We start from the raw sequence: 14,395 nt of genomic DNA, 5'->3' as shown, positions 1-14,395 counted from the left end.
AAAATTTAAGCCCTTCAGGAGGAATTTAAAAGGACCAGAGCGCGCTTGGAGCTGCGGCCCTTTAAACTGACACTTAAACTTTGTTCTTCATTCTAACTAATTTTACTTTCCATTCAGTTCATATTTCGCTATTTAGGAGAAAAATGTGTGGTAGACCTGTATAGGAAGGAAGGATATCGAATCTGTACTTCGATATTCGTTTTCTCGATTTTCCAATTTTCAACATTTTGTAACATTCAAAATGCTCCAATGAAAGCAGTTTTTCTCCAATCTCGGTAAAATTTTGCACAGAAGTCATAAAAGCACGTGTAATAAACTGACACATGTATTGAAAGTATCCAAACCACCATGTGTTGAGAATGTGATGAGTTATAAACAACTGAAAAATTAACAACTAAAAGGGCAATTTTTTTTTCAAAAAGTAATTGGAAAAATACAAAAAGCATGTGACATATTTTACATACATCAGGAATACATTAACTATAAATTTAAAGGAAAAATTGTGTAAACTTTGAAAATTGGCCAATTATAATTCAGTATTAAAAGAAAACAACAAATTAAATTAAAAGTTAATTGGAATATGAAAGTGAATATTTATGTATTGAATGTCACATTGTCAGAAATATATGGTAAAAGTTTCAGATTGTATGTATGTATTAATTTACACTGCAAGTGGGAAAGCACCCCGTGGCAGTGGTATACACAATATAAACAATACACAATAAAATTACAATATAAATACAATTATATAATACACAATACAACTATATACACAACACAATAAGAATACACAATACAATTTAACACAATAATTAAAATTAATAATAAAACATAAATACAATACCTAATTTTACAATACAACCTACATAAAATCTGTATAGGCCCTATATAAGTTTCAATAGTCTTTCACTTTACTCTCATCTCACTCACTGTACTGGCACTATGACGCATTTGACTGACACTTTAGGACACATTTCACTGACACTCTATAACACATTTCATTGACACTATAGAACACATTTCACTGACACTATAGAAACATTTCACTGACACTATAAATTATCACTGATCGGAACTATTCACTGCATTGCAAAACCATAACTTCACTGACTCACCTTGCTTCACTGATACAACAGTACAAATAAGACAAATAATTACACCCTTTTGTATACTTATAAACAGAACTACATTTAAGCTAAACATTTCTAGTCTAAGGCCCTCTTACACGCTATTTTTAAATAATTTACAATTCAAACCAAGGGAGTAACTCGTCAGGCTAAATAAATACATGTCACCTTAAAAAATTAAATGTTAAATGTCACCTTAATTTTAATTTGCACTTTATACACAACTTTTTAAGTTATTCTTGAATCTCCTTAAGGAAGGACAGCCCTCAAAGACCGCTGCAGGTAGGTCATTCCAATCATTTATAGTTCTATTTAAAAATGAGAATTTACCTACAACCGTTTTCTGCTTCCTACATTTGATTTTAAAATCATGATCGTTCCTACCATAGTACGTTGACTTTTCTAACCGAGCCGTTAATGAACAACAATTAAAAATTGGTATAAAAATGTAGAAGTTAGAAATTTCACAGATCCAAAGCCTTAAGCGTGTCAATTTTCATTTCCAAAGAATCTTTAGATTCAGAGGAAATAAAATGTTGAAATACAGTAAGATTATACTAACGAAAGGTATACTTCCCCTAAGACGATTTCAGGTTAAGAAAAAAGTATTGGTTTTGTGGGCTTTGCCTAACACATTGTATAAGTTGTGTGGTAGGTAAGCGTTTCTATGGCAGCTGGTCATTTGATGGAATAGTCCCATATTCTTAACTAGCCGTACCCGTGCGCTCCGCTGCACCTGTTAGAAATAAATATAAAATAATTATGTAATTAAAATAGGACGTTTGATCCAGGGAACATTCGTGTTTGTTACAAGGATAAATCTTTTAATATGTTACTTAATTTAAATTGTATTTAAATAATTAAATTGCGATCATTTTGGTCCAGAGAGCACTCATTTGGTGCAATGACAATTCCTTTAACATGTTTCTTATTTGTTATTACACGCAACTATAGTTTAATGAAGATTGACATATCATTTAGTTTTAATGTGTAAATTTTATATTACTTGCTATATGGTTCCACTGAATTATGGTAATAACTTAATTTTAACCCTTGTTTTCTACGTCTTCAGTAAATGGCGCTTGGCCCACTATGGTTCTGAAACCTTCAAATAACTTAAATAGTGATACAGCATAAACAGTGATATGTAATTATATTTCTTTGTTTCGAAAATGTAAGAATTCACGATCTCCTATGTACCATTGCCATGGAATGAATAAATGTGTTTTTTTCTTCCTACTCAAAAATTTTATATTTTGCACATAGGAATTACTTCAGGAACAACAACGCTACAATCTGAGGCGGCGGTGAAAACGTATTGTATTATTATTTTAAAAGTCTATCAGACCTACCAAATTTTGCATAGAATAAAACTTATCGGACATCATTTTTAAAGAAACTTTTGTTATGTAACATTTTTCACAAAAAAACAATAATAAGCGAGATATTTCGATTTAATTCAGGCCCGTTAAATGAAGTATTTTGAATGCCATTTAGCCTAAAATCTAAATTACAACGAATTTAACTTGTATTTCATTTTTCATCCAAATCCGTTCAGCCATTATCGCGTGAAAAGGTAACAAACATCCAGACAGACATACAAACAAACATTTCAGAAAAGCGATTTTCGGTCTCAGGATGAATAATTATATATGTTAACATCAATTATTTTTGGAAAAGGGAAAATTACCAGAAAATTTTCGGCTACATATTTATTATTATATTATATTATATTATATTATATTATATTATATTATATTATATTATATTATATTATATTATATTATATTATATTATATTATATTATATAAAAAGTGTGTTGATAACGGATGTACTCCGATAAGAAAGTTTTTAATTTGTTGTGGGGGCTCTTGAATCTCAGAAGAACAACCTTTACAACAGCGCAACACAATCTGCTTGGCTCATTACCCATTTTTTCTGCATTGCATTTATTGCATATATAGTCTATTTTATGTATTTTAACACGATTCGATTGAGATTAGTTAAAACTTGAATTATAAAATAATGGATTGCTAAGCTAACGTACTATTACTGCATACTAAATCAATACACTCTCGTTGTTCATTAATTCTCTGAGATTAAAATGAGTGTGTACATAAATATTATTTTAAGAAATACAGAAAACGAATGTACAAAAAAGCCTATCAAATTTTCTGTGCATAGGAATAGTTTAATACCTTTCGATTTTTGCTGTCCAAGGCCCCTTTTTCGATTGTTGTTGCCCAAGGCCCCTTATAGACGAAGTCATTTGTTATTTCATTGCACCGTCTTAGATGGCGTTATTTTAATTTTAAAACTCATTTATCTCATTAAATATCAGTCCTATCAAACTTTTGTAAAGAGTAAAACTTATCGGAAATCATTTTTAAAGAAACTGTTGTTATGTAACATTTTTCACAAAAATCAATAATAAGCGAGATATTTCGATTTATTTAATTCAGGCCCCCTTATAACCCCCCTTTTAAATAATGTATTTTGAGTGGCATATAGCCTAAAATCTAAGTTACAACGAACTTACTTTATATTCCAATTTTCATATAAATCGGTTCAGCCATTATCGCGTGAAAAGGTAACAAACATACAGACAGACAGACATACAAACAAAAATTTCAAAAATGCGATTTTCGGTTTCAGGGTGGTTAAATATATATGTTTGGACCAATTATTTTTGGAAAAAAGAAAATTAACAGAAAAATTTCGGCTACAGATTTATTATTAGTATAGATGCTTTTTTCTTAATGCGAAATCCTCTATAGATGTATATAATTAATAAACTTTCAAGTTTTGGATTGTCTTTTTCATACTTATAGTTCATAACATCATATCTTACAAACAGGCAGCAGTATGTTTCATTCAATCAAGTAAAATCAAAACCATTCACAATAACTTCAGGTGTACCCCAAGGATCCAATCTTGGTCCCTTGTTCTTTTTTACTTTATATCAATGACTTACCTAAACAGATTTTGCACTCTAAATGTTTACTATATGCTGATGATGTTAAATAGTATAAAGTCATTGGCAAACAACAAGACGTTTTTGATCTACAGCATAATTTGGACAGACTATATAGATGGAGTATCGATAATTTTCTTCTGTTAAATCTTAATAAATGTTGCTTTATGATGTATTCTAAAAATAACACAGTTGCTCAAAATTCGTATGAAATTAATGGTGTGAAAATACCTAGAGTAGAATCATTTAAGGATTTGGGTATTTATTTTACACACAACTTATGTTTTAAAATGCACTTAAATCACGTGGTAATTGATTGACGCATATAGAAAATTAGGATTTATAATCAGAAATACAAGAGAATTAAAACATATAAATACTATTTATACTCTCTGTAAAACTATGGTTAGAAGTAAGCTAGAGTATGCGTCTGTAATATGGTCACCTCAGTTCCAGTCCCATCAGATGCAAATAGAAAGGATACAGAAAAGATTTGTAAGTTATTTATATTTTAAGAACATCACGTGTCGTCTTATGACAAGCAAATTTCATATAATCAGTTACTTTTTTAATTTAATTATAAAACTTTAAAATCTCGACGATTAATAAATAGTCAAATTTTACTCTATAAGACTGTTAACGGTTTATTGAATAACTGTGATTTTCTTAAATTCCTTCAGTTCAATGTAAAAAACAGAATTACGTCATAGGCCACCTTTTGTTATTCCCATTCCTAGAACTGTTTTCTTCAAGAACTCTCCATTGTTTGTTATGTGTAATACTTACAACTCTCTGTCTTTAAACTGTGATTCTCAATTAGATTTCAGTTAAACAGTTGAAAAATTTCATACAATATTAAAAAGAATTGTATTTCCTTAGATATTTAAATTATGAAGAAGTGTATTATAATGTTTTTACTCTAGTTTTTAAATAATTTTGCATCATTATATTGACATTTGGCACTATATTAACTGCAATATTATATTCTAGCATCTATTATAGTCATGTTTTTTCTTTCTTTCGTTTGTGTTGTTTGTTTTGTTTTTTTTTTCTTATTATGTATTTTGTGTATGTATCTGTGTAAGCCACCTGTAATTGGAAGCCTGCTTCTGTTGGTGGTGGATTTAAATAAATTAATTAATAAATATTTTGGCGCCACCATTTGAATCAGCACATTTATTGAATATAAGTAGGAGCTTATTACCGCAAAACAAACAAACATACACACACACACAGATACAAGTTACTAAGGAAATAACCTTCTTCAATTTAAACAAAAACAAAAATGCGATTTTATACTCTCATAACTACGAAACATACCACCTATGATACAACATGAAAAGATTAAGATGTAAGCTGTAACTTTTGCTACTTCATATTTTCTGACACAACGAATATAGAAACTGAAAATAAAAGAAGTTATATATATTATAAGGAGTGAACTTCAACGATCCTCTGAATAGAGGGAGGAGGACAGTCATTGGACACTCAAAACTCGTGAAACTGTGGGAGTGTAGGTGATTAATATAATGAACAACAATTAAAAATAACATAAAGCTCTTTCTGCTTCTGACAATTTGAAGGATTCGGCAGAGTTTCGCACGATTAACGGAGTTCAAAAAAAAAAAAAGCCCAATAAGCGTAATTATTAAGTCTACAACTTTCGCAAAACATTTCCAATTTAACGTATTCGTAAGGCTTCATTAACAAAATTGCAAAATTCATCTAAAAATTTGCTCTACAGTAATTGGAGTCAACTCAGATATTAATTAATTCAATTCAATCAATAGTCGTAGAGAAGCCCGGACTTTGTAGCGGAAGATTTTGTCATTGAAGCAAGAGGAATAACAATTCATTCTGATTACTTATTTCATATACTTCTTCCAAGAGAGTAAGCCCATATTTAGTCTTCAGAAATTCGTTCAGAGAACAAAGCATCAGAAGTTTTTTGTCTTCTGCGGGAAATATCTACAATTCTGGTTCTTTTCGAAGATGCAAATGTTATGAAACGTTTTTAAAATGGTGACACCGAGAAAGACTCGGACATTCGTTAAACCGAACATTGGACTACTCTGCGAGACGAAAGAACTTCGCTTACTGTCTACAGCATACTTGCACAAATAGCGTACAGTTAAAATTACTCTAACCTAACCTAACCTAACTTAAAATAAAAAGGTTAGGTTAGGTTAGGTTAGGTTAGATTAGGTTAGGTTAGGTTAGGTTAGGTTAGGTTAGGTAAGGTTAGAGTAATTTTAACTGTCCTACGCTTCACTCGTCATTTCAGTTTGAAAAGAACCTAACCTAACATAAAAAGGAGATGTGCAAACGTGCTGTCCTGATCCACTCCTTGTCTACAGCATACTTGCACAAACAGCGCTCAACGAGCTCGCGAGCGCGCTCCTTGGGAGCGGGAGAGCCGTGTTTACCGCTCGCCGAAACGGAGAGGAAGATTCGTTAGAATGACATAGACTTGCTATAGGTAGAGGAGAGGGAAACGACCACTCAGCTATCTAGTGGAGTGCAGTGTGTAGGCCTATTCTCAGTAACTGTTTCACGTTGCTTACCTACTGCTACAGTACAGTATGGAGGAATCTAAAAGACGGAAGGTAACATTTAACGATTTACAGCAAGAACTTATTGATCTTTATTGTGACCTAAGGGCTAAAGATCGTTTCAATAATACTACTAGCTTGGTTGAGTTTTACAAGACTAAACATTAGCAATAATATCCACGACTACACAGGCTGCCTGTGAAAATGATTGCTATATTTGGCTCAACATTTATATTTGTGAGCAACTGTTTTCTATAATCAACTTTAATAAAGGCAGACATCGAACATCTGTAACTGATGTTTCATTACGATCAGTAGGCTACTGTTCCTTTCAGCTGCCAACAGCATAAAACCTCGTTTTGATGTACTGATAAATAAAAATATAACAAAATGATATTGAACATTTAAGTAGCTATAGAATTTCCATTATTGCTGTAAAATAAATATTTCTTTATTAATTAATAAGTCCAAGATAGTTTTGCAAACACTGAACGGGAATTCATTTCATGAACCTCGTAACAGTACTTCTTTTGTGTATATTTTGTACGAGATCACCCCTTCTTCCAGTCCACCCTGATACAGAGCGCAGTTAATATCTGCTCATGAGCTGTGAGCCGGTTCGGAGAGCGCAAACCTTGTGCAGGCATGCTGTAGCAATATATCATTTATATTTTTTCGTAACCAGTTGTGCAGACTGTAATATAAATATTACTGGGCTTGTAATATTGGAGACCGACAGGATGCGCTGCGGTGGTTTCAAGTTTACTATCTGTTCACCAGTCATGCTGAATAATAATGCCGAAGATTAAAGATTCTCAGGCGCATATTTTTTTGCAGCGGAATTTGGTGAGTGTTCTGAAGTGAATGACGGGAATATAAATTATGTAATACAAAGATACACAGGTTGTAACTTTAATAATGGCAACTATTTATTCATTACGAATATACAAGTGATACATCTATAAACTTCTACAGTCCTTCAATGTAGTAACCAGCATTAGGGGGGAGAAGGGCAGACTTAGACTAACATGTGGTAGAAGTGACAACAATTAACTCCGTCTCTTTTCGCTTTTACAGCAATGTTGCCACAATTAAAGTTACACCCCACGTAGGATGGAGTGGACGATTGGGATTACACTCACCCCCACTGAGGAGAAATGACCTCAAGGAGCGTTGCAACACGTTACATTTTGTATTTTCAAAACTATTGGACGTATCAAAAATCTTATTTGGCAAAACTTGTTCGCATTGACTTGATCTATTACTTCTGTGAATGGATGTAATAGATTCCCTACCACTGACAAAATTCTGGAGGCAGTTTATAAAAAATTACATGTTGGAGGGATTTTCTGTGATTTATCCAAAGCATTTGACTGTATAAATCATAAAATCCTGCTAGATAAATTAGAGTATTATGGAATTAAAGGTGTTGCACACCAATGGTTTCACTCATATCTCATAGATAGGAAACAGAAAGTTGAAATCAATACAACTATGAAATCTGCATCGACATGAGGAACTATTAATAATGGAATTTGGAATTCCTCAAGGATCAATATTAGGTCCCCTACTTTTTCTAGTTTTTATAAATGATCTTGCCCCCCTAATAAAAGGTGTAGGTCATCCCATATTATTTGCAGATGACACAAGTATAGTAATTACAGCCAATAACTCCAACACATTCCAATCTTCAACAGAGGAAATTCTCTTCAAAATATGTGACTGGTTCTCAGTCAATAAATTAGTATTAAATTGTAACAAAACTAACATAATTCAGTTTAAATCCTGTCCAAATTCAACGTCGCAAATTTCTAGCATAATAATTAATAATAGATCCCTATTAGAAACAACAACAACAACCAAATTTCTTGGCTTAAAAATCGATAATGTGTTAAATTGGACAAATCATATTAAAGAAATTACCCTCAAACTAAATTCATCTTGTTTTGCTATTAGATCTATGCAAAAGATAGTAAATATCAATACCTTAAAACAATATACTTTGCATACTTCCACTTGGTAATGAGTTTTGGAATAATATTCTGGAGAAATTCCACAGATAGTAACAATATATTTCTATTACAAAAAAGAGTAATTAGAATAATAGTAGGTGACAAATCTAGGGAATCGTGTAGGACTATTTTCAAAAACTACAAATAATGCCCATGGCTTGTCAGTATATCTTTTCATTAATAATCTTCCTTGTATGTAATCGTGAAAACTTTGTAACTAATTCAACAGTTCATAGCATAAATACACGTCAAAAAATGACTTTCATACTCCATCGGCAAGTCTATCGTGCTATCAAAAAGGAGTGCGTTATATGGCAGTAAACATTTTTAATAGCCTCCCTATCGATATAAAAAATGAAACTCAAAATTAAAGAAGTACCTAATTTCTCACGCCTTCTATTCTGTAGGTGAATTCATGACATTCAATAACACTTCATGAAATTGATACTAAAACTTTGTGTTGTACCAGTAGACTATATTGTAAATCTCGTCTGTATATATTTAATCTAGACTGTGACTATAAATTAAGATTTTATAATAGTATTAAGTTTTTTGACTTGTTCCATATTCTAGCTGTAAGCATGTATGAATACCATGGAATGTTAATAAATACAATACAATACCACCCTGTATAATTAGGCCCACGCAAAAGTTTAGTCGGAATATAGGTGAAGGGCATTTAAGAAAGAAGCGGAAGAGGAGTGGGCACGGGAAGGGCAGACCTTCATTAAGCAGCGAGTCCGAAAAGATCTGCATTTTTCGCTCTGTCGCATCTTATAATTGATACTGGTACAAGGACGCGTACAACCGCCGCAGGCGCGAATCGCAGAGAATTTTACGGCCGCACGGATCTGATGGGGTCTTTTATTGAACGTGATCGAGACCAGCGGTGCTCAACTAGTGGTCCGCAACAGCACAGGCGTCCACCTCCTGCTATAGCAGTGGCCGGCAGATGCTGCAGTTGTGACATAAGAGCCAGTCAGATCGCAAGAGCTTGGGAGAGCGAGCAGTTGAGTCTGTCTACAGTATGTCACCCAATTACAGACACGAATAAGTATGTACAAATATTAGAAGAACTGAATCAGGAATTTGATTGCAGATTTCAAGAGTTTGCAAATCTTCAATCTGATATTTCCATATTTGCGACAACATTTTCAGTGAATATTGACAGTGTTCCATCATCATTGCAACTGGAAGTCATTGATTTGCAAAATGATATTGAAATGAAAGCCCGCTTTGAAAACAAAAAGGATCTATCTACATTTTATAGATGATTTCCCCAGGCAAGATTCCCTCGAGTGCATAGATTTGTTGCTAATATTCGGATCTACGTATGTATGTGAACAGTTCTTTTCTTGTATGAAGATCTGCAAACCACAACATAGAAAACACCTGTCTGATCTGTACTTGAAACATATTCGTCGCTTGTGTGTTAGCCAGATTATGACTCCAAATATTGCAAAATTAGTGCGCGAAAAAAGAGGAAAAAAATCTCGACAAAGCGTTTAGCTTGGGCACGGTAGTGACACAAAGTGATGGTGTGTTTCAAAAGTTGAAATATACTTTGCATACTACTCACCAAGATAAGGCCTATATAGTTTAATCTGTATATTATGTAGAGAAATGTGTGTTAAAAATACTTGAACTGTTTTCAAGTTTCCGAGTAGACAAAATGTTGCAGTACTGCTTAAAGTATTTATTTATATGCTTATATGTTTATAGCAGTTTCGGAATTTCATTTATATATGCAAACGCTTCTGCAAGTGGCTGTATTATGAGTTTCATATTATTGTAAGTACATTAAATTTGATTACAAACCAAAATATTTTGTTACATCGATTTATCACGGTTGTACAGTTTTGTTTTCGTACAAATGTATTGTAATTCTGCTGTTCCCATACTACCTCAGACGAATGGATCGCGCTCTGTCAGTGCATAGAACCGCACCACCACTGTTCAGTTGAACCTTCTCTCCACGCTGTGCTCAGTATGCAGAGATTGCCGAGCAAAGAGCAAGGCGGCTACGTCGTATGACGTCACAGAGCACGGAACATGCGGGTCACTGTGCTATAGATTCAATTGTCATCTCTGAAAGCCATGAACGAAAGGGAACGGATTTTAAGAGAAGCATGTGAAATCGATTAAGTTTAAAATACTTCGAGGATAGGGAATCGATTCCAGTATTGTCGAGCCTTTTTATCTGAATGCTGAAGTACAGCATATTACATTCCCTCAAAATATTTTCTTATTCACTAAATGTTTAGAATAAATACTAAACAAATATCATAGGCTCACCCAGTGACTAGAGAGTCTACGTTTGGGTACTTTGGCTACAAGTTAGCTGTACATGGATCATACTAGCTTCGCTTGGAACGGAGAGCTCTGACTCTTCTCTCCGCTCTGTTTCATGTGTTTGCATCTGCTTGTTGCTATATGCACTGAACAATGAGAATGCTACCCACATACAAAACATAATATTAGATGGATTTAAAAACAAACTAAATCTATCTATATATATAATTTGAAATGATAATGGAAATTACGGGAAAACGGCTGAACGGATTTTAATAAATGGCCCCTCATTTTGAAGCTTGGAACCCAACGTTTTTCGGAAAAGTAGTAGTTTTCAGTGAAATGTCAATTTTCCTACATAATTTTCCTATTTTCCAAAATCCATCTGTTGTCAGTTTTGAGAACTAATTTTATCGAATCACGGCCGACTTGATTGAATTTCAGAACAAAACACACACTACAATAAACAATAGGCTATTACACGAAGGCCATGACCTGCAAGATTGCCGACATATTTAGAGCTCAATTCAATTTGTTATTAAAAACTGATTTTGCAGTGTATAATAATTTTCTGAGTACAGCTGTGTATTGGATATTCAAATCTACGAAACTTGAGGTGGTTTGATGACATTATTATCATTAGAAATTAAATATTATTATAGTTAATATCATGATGCATCTATTTTTCATTAATTGTACATAATACTGATGCCATATTGATGACATGAAAGTGAAACGTTTTGAGGTTATGTAAGTAAATGTAGAGAATATCTTAATTTAGATCTTCATTTTTATAATTTACTAAGTGGCTGCTATATATAACTACAAAACTTAAGTAAGATAATAATATTGTTATTAAAAATCAAATATTTTTATACTTATTAATCCAGTGGGGTTGGATCTTTTTCATATACTAAATGGCGGTGTAGTGTAGATATTGATATGTGTCATTGTCTTCAGTATTGCCTCGAGAGAGAGCAAAAATTACAGTTCCTAAGGAAAGATCAAAAGGTATTACTTACTGATAAAATAAGAGGCCTAGAAAATTTTGTAGTCTCCAGATCATTTCAGCAAGATCTCTTAGTAGGATAAAATGATTTTACGCTCTACATTTCAAGTTCTACATGCAGCAGCTATACGAAAATGCTATTGTTCGAAAGCTTAGCAAACCTGACATTTTTTTTTTTTTAACTTTTGCCTACAATCCACAATGATCTGAAATAGCTACTGCTATCGTCCTGACATTGATACTTTCGTTTTCGCGTTGAAACTCAAAAACTGAAGTTGGATAGGTTCAAGAAAAAGTATTTGGCCTAAAAAAATCCATTCAGAGGGAGTATGTTTCATTATTATGGAAGCAAATAACTTTCAAAAAGACAAGTATTCTCCATTGAAAATAAATCTGAAAAATTTTTATTTGAACGTCTAACGAACTTAGTTTGTAGCACCATTTGCTGCACAAGCCACTAGTATTTATGTAATGTCACCTTATGGGCAGCAGAGGATTAATCTCACAATAAGTAAAACCTATCTAAATTCTAGATAGGCCTGCTTTCTTGTTTCACAACATATTTTTCATCCAAAAAAGTAAAAAAATCAATGATCATTATTTTTCTACTATTTACAGAGTTTTGAATATTTAAATTGAACTTTTTAAAAGTAGCAGGTACATTTCATCAAAGTTAAAATGAGTTTTGAAGTATACAATATAAGTCATTGAGAGATTGTAATTTGAATATTCACAATTAAAAATGAGTTCATACTGAAATATACAAAATATTTTTGAGTCCTGATGTTTAGTTCATTTAGAAAAGTTGGCAAGTTTTTTTTTTTTTTTGTTTCCATTTATTAACGTCTCTAATGCCAGATTATACCTTGTTTTACACATGAACGTTGTAACTAGATACAGTCTATTTAGATACACATCTATAAATAAATGAATGAATGAATGAATGAATGAATGAATGAATGAATGAATGAATGAATGAATAAATGGTGAAAATTATAATCTATACTAATAATAAATCTGTAGCCAAAATTTTTCTGGTAATTTTCGATTTTCCAAAAATAATTGACGTTAACATGTATAATTAACCATCCTGAAACCGCAAATCGCTTTTTTTTATTTTTGTTTGTATGGCTGTCTGTCTGTCTGTCTGGATGTTTGTTACCTTTTCACGCGATAATGGGTGAACCGATTTATAAGAAAATTGGAATACAAATTAATTTCGTTGTAACTTAGATTTTAGGCTATATGGCATTCAAAATACTTTATTTAAAAGGGGGTTATGAGGGGGCTTGAATTAAATAAATCGAAATATCTCCCTTATTATTAATTTTCATGAAAAATGTTACATAACAAAAGTTTCTTTAAAAATAATTTCCGATAAGTTTTATTCTACACAAAAGTTTGATAGGACTGATAATTAATGAGATTAATGAGTTTTAAAATTACAATAACAACGCCATCTAAGGCGCTGTACTGAAATAAAAACAAATGACTTCGTCTATAAGGGGCCTTGAACAACAACAATCGAAAGCTATTAAACATAGCCTACAGAGAATGTTTCTGTGTTTGTATGAAGTAATATCGGAAGCTAATTAATTGATTAATTATTATTTCACCATTGGAAAATGTAGTTTCTCTAGATGGACATGATTCTACAATGTTATTACAGTAACTTCTGAAACATATAGCAAGTAATATAAAGTATACACATTAAAACTAAATGATATGTCAATCTTCATTAAACTATGGTTGCATGTAATAACAATTAAGAAACATGTTAAAGGAATTGTCATTGCACCAAATGATTGCTCTCTGCACCAAAATGACCGCATTTTAACTATTTAAATACAATTTACATTAAGTAACATATTAAACGATTTATTCTTCTATCATACACGAATGTTCCCTGGATCAAACGTCCTATTTTAATTATGTAATTACTTTATATTTATTTCTAACGGGTGCAGCGGAGCGCACGGGTACGGCTAGTAATACAATAAATCACAGTAAAAAAACAAAATTATTTACACTAACTACTTGCTTCACGACTTTCTACACATTACGAGTGACTGTAAAGATTTTAAGTGTTTCAAATGGAAAATTTCTCCTTCTTCCGGATAAAATAGATGTTCTCCTTTCCTAATGAAATGTTCTTTACCAAAACTTCTATTAGAACACTGATCTCCAAGCGCCTAGCTTTGTTTTGTTTTGGAATATTCACTGAACAGCAGACCTGAATTGTGTACGCCGCGCTACACTCCAATACGTACACTGTTGTGGGTTACTCGGAACCTCTAGGTAACCAAACGCAGGACTCTAGTTACGACCACTGACCTCCATAGTAACAGAAACATATAGCATATGTCATATGTCATATACATACCATGTATTCATTTCAACCCAGCCCCATCCTCAATAATTTTAGATGT

Source organism: Periplaneta americana, chromosome 5 (genome assembly GCF_040183065.1).
Source record: "Periplaneta americana isolate PAMFEO1 chromosome 5, P.americana_PAMFEO1_priV1, whole genome shotgun sequence".
Taxonomy (NCBI): Eukaryota; Metazoa; Arthropoda; class Insecta; order Blattodea; family Blattidae; genus Periplaneta; species Periplaneta americana.
The sequence above is the reverse complement of the archived record's forward strand: the minus strand, read 5'-3'. Positions refer to the sequence as shown.